Below are 12,010 nucleotides of genomic sequence, written 5' to 3' on the forward strand. Positions count from 1 at the left end.
GGCCTTGTCTAACTCCCTCAGCTTTCTGGGGCAGTGACTATAATCCAATTTTAAAATAAGGATGTGGGACCATGCCATCTTGAAGTCTTTTTAAATGCTGGCATTCTAAGATTTCCAAGTTAACAGGGGCACCCTAGGGTGTGAGACCCCTGAGGACAGGGATCTTGTCCTTCCATCCCGTCCATCCCGTCCTGGGTAGCTGTCAGGCAGAGTCAGCAAATTAACTGACTCTTAGAATTTAGTCCTCGGAGGGACTTTGAGTGTTCTTCTAGTTAAACTTCCTTTTGTTACTGATTCAGAACTATCAGAGGGCATGATTTAATCACTAGAGCTATCGTGTAGTAGCATGGGCTACCTTATTAGGTGATGAATGCCCTGCCTTCTTAGGTGATGAACTAACTAACTTGGGCAGAGTTGATGGCTATGTGTCAGGTGTATTAGAAAAAGATTCCTGTGTAAATGAGACCATATGATAGATGGGCACTACAGCTTCTTTCAGATGAAAGACTGTGTGGTTAGCTGAGAATAAGGTGGGTTTGCATGGTTAGGAAAACATTCAAGGAAGATGGAATTTGAGTTAAGCTTTGGAAAATGGTTAGGATTTGAGTTTTTGTTGAGGGCCTCTTGTGTGCAAGGAAACTGTAGGCCCTCTCCAAGACCAGAAGATACATACAGAACACTCTCAGTTGTTCCTTTGATCACAGTACTATCTCTATTAAAATGATCTGCTTAAATACAAACTCATCTTTTTGCCTGGTTTAGGTTTTGCAACTCCAGAAATGGATTTTATTAACAAAAGCAACATTAAGGAGAAGTGACGGACAGTATTTTCAAAGTGGTGATAATTACTTTGTCTATCATGTAAGATGGTCATGATGTTTTTTTTCCTCATTGTAATTTACTAAAGGTTATAGACTGTGTCATAAAACTAAAGGAAAAATTATTTTGGATATACAGAGATATAAATGATGTTTTGGTATAAAATTACTGAATTCATTTCAGTTAGTTGACAGAATATACACATAGTATTATATTTGCAACTCAAGGTCATGTGTTTTGTTTTGAGACTTTATACTTAGGAATATATAACTTGATAATTGATACACTGAAGTGATTTATTTTAAAATTATGCTGAGTAACAAGAGGTTTTTTTTTTTTTTTTTTTTTTGAGATGGAGTCTCACTCTGTCCCTCAGGCTGGGGTGTAGTGGTGCAATCTTGGCTCACTGCAACCTCCGTCCGACTCCTGGGTTGAAGCGATTCTCCTGCCTCAGCCTCCTGATTAACTGGGATTACCGGCGCACACCACCACGCCCAGCTAATTTTTGTATTTTTAGTAGAGACGGGGTTTCACCATCTTGGTCAGGCTGGTCTCGAACTCCTGACCTTGTGATCCACCCGCCTTGGCCTCCTAAAGTGCTGGGATTACAGGTGTGAGCCACCGCACCCAGCCACAAGAGTTTTAAACTGAGGCGACATTAGGAAGGATGTCTGTGGACAAAAAGAGCTCGCCTCGCCTGAGCATCCCTTCCGCCCCCAGGTCTCTGGGGTGTTGTTCGTTTGCTGCTGATGCTCCCTTCCTTCAGTCCACTTCCTATCTTATGTCTCATGAACTAACAGTAAGTGCTGGGTAAGATTTGCGTTCTGCTTTAAACTTATGAGATTTATTTAAACCAATAAATCTCAGTGTAATCACCATATACTTTCCCCCAACGTTTTATCATGCAAATTTGCAATCTTACAGAAAAGCTGAAAATATTGTGTGGCGTAGTGGACACCTCTGTACCCACCTCCTGGATCCCACAGTTGTTAGGTCTGGTTTTATTTGCTTTATACATGTCTCTCCGTCTTCTACCCATCCATCAATCCATTTTATTTTTTGGATGCATTTCAGAGTAAGTTGCACACTTTTTGCACTTTCTCACTAAACATTTCGGCATGTATATTGTAAACGAGTTAAAAACTTTTACATTTTTTGAAGTAAAAGGTATAGAGTGAAATGCACAAATCTTAAGTGTATCATTCTGTGAGTTTTGATAAATGCATACACCCATATGGCCCATACTTCTATTAGGATGTGAAATGTTTCTCTCACTTCCGAAAGTTCTCTGATGTCCCTGCCCGGTCAACTTACTCTTTTGTTTCCCACCTTTATCTGAGGCAATCTTTGTTCCTTTTTTTTTTAGGGCCATTGATAAGTTTTGCATGTTCTTGCACGTGATGTAAATGGAATCATGCAGTATGCACTCTTGTGTATAAAGCTTCTTTCAAAATTCAGCATAATTTATTTATTTTTACTTTGTTGTATACTTTATATGACCACACTGGGTTTTCTTTGCCTTCATCTTGATCACATGACCTTTTCAGAGGTCATATCCATTTGTCAAATGATTTTAGGAGCAATTTCTGTCAGATATTTATGTATTTATCTTCAGTCACGTCTCAACTTCCCTTTTCCTTACAGGGGTGTGATTTTCCTATCTGATTTGGCAGTTTCCCCACTGGGTCTCATCTTACATCCCACCCATTCATTCTGGAGATGAGGTGCTTCTTTTGTTAGTTGGCTGACACTTGCTGCAGGCCTGGCTCAGGCCAGCTCACAGCACTGAGCTGAGCAACTTTGCTTCTGAAGAGATAGATCCTGACATATTACTGGTTTATTTGTATCTGATACTTAGAAAATTTTAGGTGAATGGAAATAAATCTGTTTATCTTTGCAAAACTGAGGAATTATTTCTAATTAATTCAAATTATTTCCAATTATTTCAAATGCAACAATTATTAAAACTAAAAAAATTTCCTGAGTTCAGTTTTATGATAATATATGAAGGAGACTAATCAATTAGCCCTGAAAAAATACAGATTTTCAATCACTTATGCTGAAGAGATACTGGCTGGCAAAATGAAAACCTAGTTGACCTAAAAATAAAATTCTAGACTTAATTAACCACCCGCTTTTCTATTTCTTCTACTGCTGAAGTTCTGAGTTGCTAAACCTCTCCAAACATAAATGAAAGTACTAAAACGTTTTCATCAGCTGTACCAGGTTAATGGTGGTTTTGCATGTGGAATGTGCCATCAAGGTGGGAAGACTTTTCCTTAGGGCTGTATTGGTTAAGGTAGCTCTGCCTGCTCTAAGAGACACTACAAAATGCTCTGGCAGTGGAAAAGCTGATTTCTTTCTAGGGTGACAGCCCAAAGTCCGGACAGGTAGGCTGCTCTCCTCCACCTGACACGTGTGGATTCAAGTTCCTTCCATCTGTTTCTGCCACCATAGGGCCCAGCCTCACTGCATTGCCCTGAGTGGTCTGCGCTGAGGCTTGTTGAGGGGGAAGGGGCACCCAGGTGTGCATCACCTAAAGGGCTGGCCCAGAAGGGTCTCCTCCATCCCTTCCACTCTCATTCTTCTGGAGCTCTTACTATGACCTGACCTAACTTCAGGGGATGCTAGGGAATGTCGTGTAGCTGGTTATCCCTGGGCTTCTGTTCTAGTCTTGTGGAATTAGCATTTTCAATTGTTTGGTTCTGCTTTGCCCAGCGGGTTTTATGATGCTTTGTGTGATGCTGGATGTTAGAACTCTTGTGTTGGGGGCTTCCCTAGTTAGTATTCCTCTCTACTGTAGGATAAAAGTCCTTGTGATCTTGAGCTCTTTTTGCTATACTGTACTCCCAAGATACAGAACGCATTTTGGATAGATCAGACATGGGCTAAGACTGAGGGGCCATCTCCATGGCTATGGGGCCTGTATGTCAGTCAGCGGCTTCCTCTCTAAAAGTCCCCATTTCTGAACCTGTAAGTGCAAAAAATTCAGTCTGTGTCATAGTATTATGGAGAGGATTTATCGAGAAAAGCTGCCTATCATATAGCTGGTGCTCAGATGTATTCATTCGTCAGCTATTTATTACGTGTTCTTTTTTTACCAGACACAGTTCTAGGGACTCAGGTTATGGTGGTGAGTAAGGCAGACAGGGTGTTGCCCTTGTGGTGCTCTTATTCTGGAAGTACAGTAGATTTTCTAATAATATTTCTCAAGATAGAGTCCTCCCCACCCCCCCTCATTGGAAGTAGTTTAGTTCTGGGTGGAGGAAGGGAGGGTAAAGTCTAATAATTAGATTGTTGACAGATTCTATAAATTCGAAAGAAATGTTACTGGAGACATGGATCAGGGGATGTAATAAAAGACCTAGTCCCTGTTTAAAATTCAGACTCATAATAGAAGGCTTAAGAGACACTTGATGAATGGAATAATGGTAATCACTTATTCAGGAGCCAGAGGGTTTCTTGGGAGCAAAAACCTTTCGAATGACTGCAGGGCCCTCTGGCTTGCCTGTGATTCAGAGGAAGTTCCACTGGAGTCCAGGGGCCATCTCATACTCTGAGGAGCTGGGATGGGGTTGGGGCAAATAGTAAGGAAGCAGTTGTGCGTGTGATTTTCTCCTTCTCTAATGAGCTCACGTTGTGCTGCTTTAGCCTGAAAGGACCTTCAGCAGACTGCTGGCTAGCACCTTGAAAAACTCTTGAAGTGACGATTCTGATCGATTTTAGTGGCCACTTTGGAGACCGTGTGGAGTAGATTCCGAGCCTGTGTCCAAGCTCAAGGGCAGCAAGTGCTGTGGTCAGTGCACCATGGTGTCAGGGGCAGGAGATGGAGTGTGGCCACCATTCTTGGGCTCTTGAGTTTTGTGTCTCTAGAGTTATCTTGTGGTTTCCAAGGATGTGTAGCAGTAATTCTGATGATACCAGACATAAATATTCTTTCCAGAGGGTCACCTCATAACATCCACAGTGTACTATGAACATGAGCTTATTCCTCTCAGAATGTTTGAGAGTAGAGGCTTACACTTGTTTGCTCTAAGTTAAGGGATTATATCCAGCTTTGGACTGGAATTTTCTCCTAGAGATTGGAGTGTTCATGTTCTTGAATGAAGACATGCAAAAGAATGAAAACTTAGTGATAAGGATGCATTTGTCACTTTCCACTATCAAATTAGAAAAAGAGGCAGAAAACTCTTGGTTAAAATAAATGACATTTCAAATTTTTGTAAGATGGAAAGGCTAAATGGTTTTTAACAGGAGCATCATGGCATTTTGATAATTCGAAAGTTGCATTCCTTTCCTTTTGAATGCTGCTGTCTGCTCGAGGTGTATTATAGATGGGCTATGCATATATTGCTAATTTTTGCCAATAACTTAATCATGGAAGGATTCCGGGAACCTCCCGAGCAATAAGAACACAGCTGAGCATTTCTTGAGCCTTTCATTTGATTTGGGGGCAGTAGCTGCGGCTAAGCAGCTGCAGATGGTATGTTTTCAATTCATGCTGCGGCAGTTTGGGAATTCTTTTTACATCTTTTTGTTTATAGTGAACAAAAGAGAAGTGTGGAACTTAATCAGTTAGATCAAATGTATATAAATTCTGAGGACGGTGTTTCTACTCTATCTGAACTGAAATACGAAACTTGCGTGTGAGGAAAACTGGCCTGCTGATTTATGGTGCCTGATGAAATCCTACATTAACATGCCTCTAAAATGTGTGTGCTTTGACTTTCCATTAATGGGTAAACATTTACACAGGCCTTGGCTGATGGAATAATGAGTTATTCCATCAGCCAAAACCCTTTATCTTTCTCTTCTTACGCTGTTACACGAAGTATCTGGCAATCCCTGTGTGGAGCGTGAGCCTATGCTTTTCATGACAGTAAGTTAGTGTAGTCTGTTGGTTGGGGATTTTGGAGGAAAAAGGGAAGCCTTCTACAGGAGGGTGAAGGTTTCTCAGAGTTCATGTCTTCGTGGGAAGAGTGGGAGGAGATGCCAAAGAAATTGCAAATATACTAATAATCCTCAGATAAGTGGTTTCTGCACAGTGCCCTCCTGCTAAGTGTTCTGTTATTGTTGGACTCGGAATAAAGACTTGTTGGACTCTGCCTCAAATCCTGTGGGCGATTCTTACATTTTTGTGTTCAAACCCATCCTAGCTTCCTGTTGCTCAGATACTGGGTGTGTTCTGTGGGCTAGAAAGCACATAGCACCTGAAAGGTCATATTCTGTGCTCCCTAAATTGAGATGAACGAATTTGACCTACATTACAACATTTTTGGCATTATCCACACACACACACGCACACACATATAATTTTGTTCTTGAATTTTAACTTAATTGGAAGCTTCTAAAAACTGGATCCTTCTAATCTTGTCTTTATGGTAGTATCTGTATTTTGTTCACAGCTTTTAATCCTTGCTCTATTCTTCTAAGTGTTTAGATTCCTAGTAACTTCCAGAATTGCTGGAAGACAGTTCCGTGTTGGATACCTTCAGAGAATGTATAGAATGCTGTTAACACCTGGAGAAGGTTCCCTTGACTCCATAATAAAAGTGGGTGGTTTGCTAAAGACCACCTGTAACTTTGCGTTTTCCTTCTTGCCTGGGCCTTTGTACAGCTTTACCACCAGGATGCCTTCTAAAAAGTCTAGTATAAAGGGTCTTGTGGAAACACTAATATTTTAAGTTACATCTTTCTGGGTAGAGACATTGTGAAGTCCATTGAAAAAGTACTGCTCAGTTTTCCACCCACTCAAAATGAAGAGGTGACGAATAAGCTGAAGGTCAGTGTATTAGTCATGCTGCTGATAAAAGACATACCCGAGACTGGCAAGAAAAAGAGGTTTAATTGGACTTACAGTTTCACATGGCTGCGGAGGCCTCAGAATCATGGCAGGAGGTGAAAGGCATTTCTTACATGGCGGCAGCAAGGGAAAATGAGGAAGATGTAAAAGCGGAAACACTTGATGAAAACCATCAGATCTCGTGAGACTTATTCACTACCACGAGAACAGTACGGGGGAAACTGCCCCCATGATTCAAACTATCTTCCACCAGGTCCCTCCCTCCCACAACGTGTAGGAATTATGGGAGTACAATTCAAGATAAGATTTGGGTGAGGACACAGAACTAAACCATATCATTGCACCTCTGGCCTCTCCAAATCTCATGTCCTGACATTTCAAAACCAATCATGCCTTCCCAACAGTCCCCCAATGTCTACTCATTTCAGCAGTAACCCAAAAGTTAACAGTCCAAAGTCTCATCTGAGACAAGACAAGTTCCTTCCACCTATGAGCCTGTGAAATCAAAAGCAAGCCAATTACTTCTTAGATATAATGGGGATATAGGTATGAGTAAATACAGCTCTTCCAAATGGGAGAAACTGACCAAAACAAAGGGGTTACAGGGCCCATGCAAGTCTGAAATTCAGCGGGGCAGTCAAATGTTAAAACTCCAAAATGATCTCCTTTGACTCCAGGTCTCACATCCAGGTCATGCTGATGCAAGAGGTGGGTTCCCATGGTCTTGGGCAGCTCCACCCCTGTGGCTTTGCAGGGTACAGCCTCCCTCCCAGCTGCTTTCATGGGCTGGCATTGAGTGTCTGCAGCTTTTCCAGGCGAACGGTGCAAGCTGTTGGTGGATCTACCATTCTGGGGTCTGGAGAACAGTGGCCCTCTTCTCACAGCTCCACTAGGCAGTGCCCCAGTAGGGACACTGTGTGGGGACTCCACCACACATTTCCCTTTTACACTGCCCTAGCAGAGTTTCTCCATGAGTGCCTGCCCCTACAGCAAACTTCTGCCTGGTTATCCAGGTATTTGCATACATCCTGTGAAATCTAGGCTGAGGTTCCCAAACCTCAGTTCTTGACTTCTGTGCACTCGTGGGCTCAACACCATGTGGAAGCTGCCAAGGCTTGAGGCTTGTCCCCTCCGAAGCCAGGGCCCCAGCTCAACGCTGACCCCTTTCAGTTACGGCTGGAGCGACAGGGACACAGGGCACCAAGTCTGTAAGCTGCACACGGCACAGGAACCCTGGGCCTGGCCCATGAAACCATTTTCTCCTAGGTTTCTGGGCCTGTGATGGGAGGGGCTGCTGGGAAGGCCACTGATATGCCCTGGAGACATTTTCCCCATTGTCTTGGGGATTAACAGTTGGCTCCTCATTATTTATGCACATTTCTTCAGGTGGCTTGGATTTCTCCTCAGAAAATAGGATTTTCTTTTCTGTCACATTGTCAGGCTGCAAATTTTTTGAACTTTTATGATCTGCTTTCCTTATAAAACTGAATGCCCATAACAGCACCTAAGTCACCTCTTGAATGCTTTGCTGCTTAGAAATTTCTTCTGCCGGATACCGTAAATTCTCTGTCTGAAGTTCAAAGTTCCACAAATCTCTAGGGCAAGGGTAAAATGCCACTAGTCTCTTTGCTGAAACATAACAGGAGTCACCTTTGCTCCAGTTCCCAAGTTCCTCATCTTCCTTTGAGATCGCCTCAGCCTGGACCTTATTGTTCATATCACTATCAGGCTTTTGGTCAAAGCCATTCAACGAGTCTCAGGCAAGTTCCAAACTTTCCCACATTTTTCTCTCTTCTGAGCCCTCCAAACTGTTCCAACTTCTGCCTGTTACCTACTAAAGTAACAGTCAGCAAAGTCGCTCCCACATTTTCAGGTGTCTTTTCAGCAACGCCCCACTCTACTGGTACCAATTTACTGTATTAATCCATTTTCATGCTGCTGATAAAGATATATTTGAGACTGGGAAGAAAAAATGGTTTAACTGGAGTTACACATGGCTGGGGAGGCCTCAGAATCATGGCGGGAGGCAAAAGGCAGTTCTTACATGGCAGAGGCAGGAGAAAATGAGGAAGATGCAAAAGCGGAACCCCTGATAAAACCATCAGATCTTGTGAGACTTATTCACTACCACAAGAACAGGATGGGGGAAGCCGCCCCATGATTCAAACTGTCTCCCACTGGGTCCCTCCCACAACACCTGGGAATTATGGGAGTACAATTCAAGAGGAGATTTGGATGGAGACACAGAGCCAAACCATATCAGTCAGAGAGCGTTGGTGGCCCTCTGGGTTTCAGGCCTATTGTTAGTATAAATAGAGTTTTTATTTTACTTTTTTTAAGCTCATTTTAGAAATGTGAGTTAAAGCCCTACCTGAACTAAGGTGTTCCTCCCCATTTAATTACCCTTATTCTCCTTCGCTTGCTGTCAGGCCTGTGCTGGCCTCTGATGAGTTCCAACTTGGGAACAGATGACACGGTGCCACTCCACACTGAGAAAGGCTGAACTCTGAGCTCTTCTGGCGGCCTAGTGTCAGGCCCAGGTGCCTGAGTTCGTCATTGCTGATGTGTGTATGTGGAGGGGGTTGCTTGTTTGCCTGATTACTAGTTTTTAAGACTTGGAGACAAACTGACAAACATACAAATATTTTGCTGTTTATCAAGATCTCTTAGAATTTTGTATGTATTTTATTTTTAGACACTACATAAATAAGTAAGGCACATTTCCCTCTTTACATCTTCCATAGCACCGAGTTTTTGTGTCTTGCTTTAGCCCTGGAAACCTGGTGTCCAGCCCAGTGCTGGCGGGGCCCTCACCATGCCCTTCCATCGGCAGAGGCAGTTTCTCCAAGTGAGTCCAGGTCTCAACCAGTGACTTGTTCCCATCCACATCACCTAGCACAGCCCTTCTCTGTGGCAGAGAACTGAAGGAACTCAAGTGTCCTTAATTTCCAATCCCTCACAGATTGGAGTTCTGAGAATATAAATAATATTCATTATTAAAAAAACATGAAGAGATATACAGTACAACATTTTTAAACCTCAATTTTTATTGTTAGATTTAACAGACGTAAACTTCCATTTCTTTAAATATAATCACAATAAACATTGGAAAAAAGATAAGCATTGTTAAAGAATTATATTTGTTCCATGAAAATGTGCATATCAGAGATGAATAAAGTGAGTCACAGTTACTCTCATAACTTTGTTCTGCAATTATAACTAAAGTTACAAGTGAGAGATCGGGTCTCCATTTTAAATGCTAATAACAGATTTTGAACAGACACCATGCATATCATTATTTTAAGATTTTAATTTGATAACTGAGTTTGCTTCCTTTTTTTTCTTTTTTCTTTTCTTTTTTTTTTTTTTTTTGAGATGGAGTCTCGCACTGTCGCCTGGGCTGGAGTGCAGTGGTGCGATCTTGGCTCACTGCAAGCTCCGCCTCCCAGGTACAAGTGATTCTCCTGCCTCAGCCTCCCAGGTAGCTGGGATTACAGGCATCCACCACCACACCCAGGTAATTTTTTGTATTTTTAGTAGAGACGGGGTTTCACTATGTTGGCCAGGCTGGTCTCAAACTCCTGACCCTGTGATCTGCCCAGCTTGGCCTCCCAAAATGCTGAGATTACAGGTGTGAGCCACTATGCCCAGCCGCTTGCTTCATTCTTGCTTGATAATTTATCTACTCAGGTTTGGATTGATAACACTATTTTAGGGGATAATGTGTATCTCAATGGTTTCTCTGTTTTGTTTTAATAATATGCATAATAGAGACACCCTTTCACAGAGAAGTATGTTGATGGAAATGGAAGAAGAAATTGTGAAGCAATTTCAGCATATTCATTTTAAACTTTTACCCAGAAAGTAAGCAAATGATAAATTTCAAAATTTATCTTTGATCTGTCATTGGTGATTAGGTCCAACCGTTTATTTTATTAAGTAATAGTTAATTTGATGAACAAAACGGATTCTGGATTTTGTATACTTTTGTATTAAAGTTGACAACTAAGTATAAAACATCACTGTTGTAACACCATCCTAATGATCTTAATTAGTCATGTGACTCACCATACAAGTTCAACAACATCCAAACTGGTTTATGGCTAGTTTGATGTGGGTGATTATCCCAAATTACCTTTTAGAGAGACAAAATTAAATTGTGGAAAACAAACTATTAGAAAAGAGGTTACTTTTTTTTTTTCTTTTTTCACAGCTAATTCTTTTCTAAAGGAGGGGATGTCGGTTAATGTTAGATACGCGTTTGACTTTAAGAAGACCGGCCTATTGTGAGTAAGTAGGTAGACTGTGAACTCTTTGGAAGATTTATTTTGGGGCTGTGAGTTGAAGATGGAATAATGGAATCTCACAGTCCCAGGTAGGTGAACCTGCCTGGCACTTGCTTGGCCACTGTATGTGGTTTCCTCTGTGGTGTATTTCTCGCCCATGTGCCTCTACCTTAGTTGGAGTGCTTATCAGTCTTCTACTGTGCATGGATCTCCTCGTGTTTGTAATATATGCAGAGATATGGGTGTGCAGCACACAGAGAAACATCTTTAGTAACTCGAGTAACTTGGCAACACCAAAATGCTAAAATAATTTTTTATTTTGATGAGAGAGGAGGACCATGTTAATGCCTGAGCTTGTACTCAGAGGGTAGAGGAAGAGATAGCATTGAAAAGAGGGCACCAACCTCTTGATTCCAACCCATTAATTTGTCGTCTATTATTTGAGAGTTGTTACTGCATTTGCAGGTGGTCTTCCCTCTGCAGCAGTCCCTCACTGGATATTTGACCCCTTGTGAGAAGCTATCCCTAAAAGATTATCTGCCCATTCCTCTCAAGAGGTGAAATATGGGGTTGGGTGCAGTGGCTCATGCCTGTGATCCCAGTACTTTGGGAGGTTGAGGCGGGCAGATCACTTGAAGTCAGGAGTTCAAGACCAGCCTGACCACCATGGTGAAACCCTGTCTCTACTAAAAATACAAAAAAATTAGTGGGGTGTGGTGATGTATGCCTGTAGTTCCAGCTACTCAGGAGGCTGAGGCATGAGAGTCGCTTGAGTCTGGAGGTGGGAGTTGTGGTGAGCTGAGATTGCGCCACTGCACTCCAACCTAGGTGACAGAGTAAGACTCGTTTTTTTTTTTTTTTTGAGACGGAGTTTCGCTCTTGTTGCCCAGGCTGGAGTGCGATCTCGGCTCACCGCAACCTCCGCCTCCCCAGCTCGAGTGATTTTCCTGCCTCAGCCTCCCGAGTAGCTGGGATTACAGGCATGCGCTACCCCGCCCAGCTAATTTTGTATTTTTAGTAGAAACGGGGTTTCTCCGTGTTGGTCAGGCTGGTTTCAAACTCCTGACCTAAGGTGATCCGCCTGCCTCTGCCTCCCAAAGTG

General features: G+C 42.4%; 1 protein-coding gene across 6 annotated transcripts in view; it reads left to right on the forward strand.

Annotated features, from left to right (window-relative positions):
- The window catches only part of SIPA1L2 (signal induced proliferation associated 1 like 2), a 234,414-nt gene that overhangs the window by 10,677 nt on the left and 211,727 nt on the right, over positions 1 to 12,010 (forward strand). Inside the window, exon 1 of one of the 6 annotated variants that reach the window (XM_063790526.1) lies at positions 10,840 to 10,912. The exons of the other annotated variants lie outside the window; for them this stretch is intronic. The gene's annotated coding sequence lies outside the window, so the exon portion shown is untranslated. Of the gene's footprint in view, positions 1 to 10,839; positions 10,913 to 12,010 lie in introns of those variants that run through there. 6 annotated transcript variants of the gene reach the window in all.

The sequence above is a fragment of the Pan troglodytes genome, chromosome 1 (assembly GCF_028858775.2).
Source record: "Pan troglodytes isolate AG18354 chromosome 1, NHGRI_mPanTro3-v2.0_pri, whole genome shotgun sequence".
In the NCBI taxonomy this organism is placed as follows: Eukaryota; Metazoa; Chordata; class Mammalia; order Primates; family Hominidae; genus Pan; species Pan troglodytes.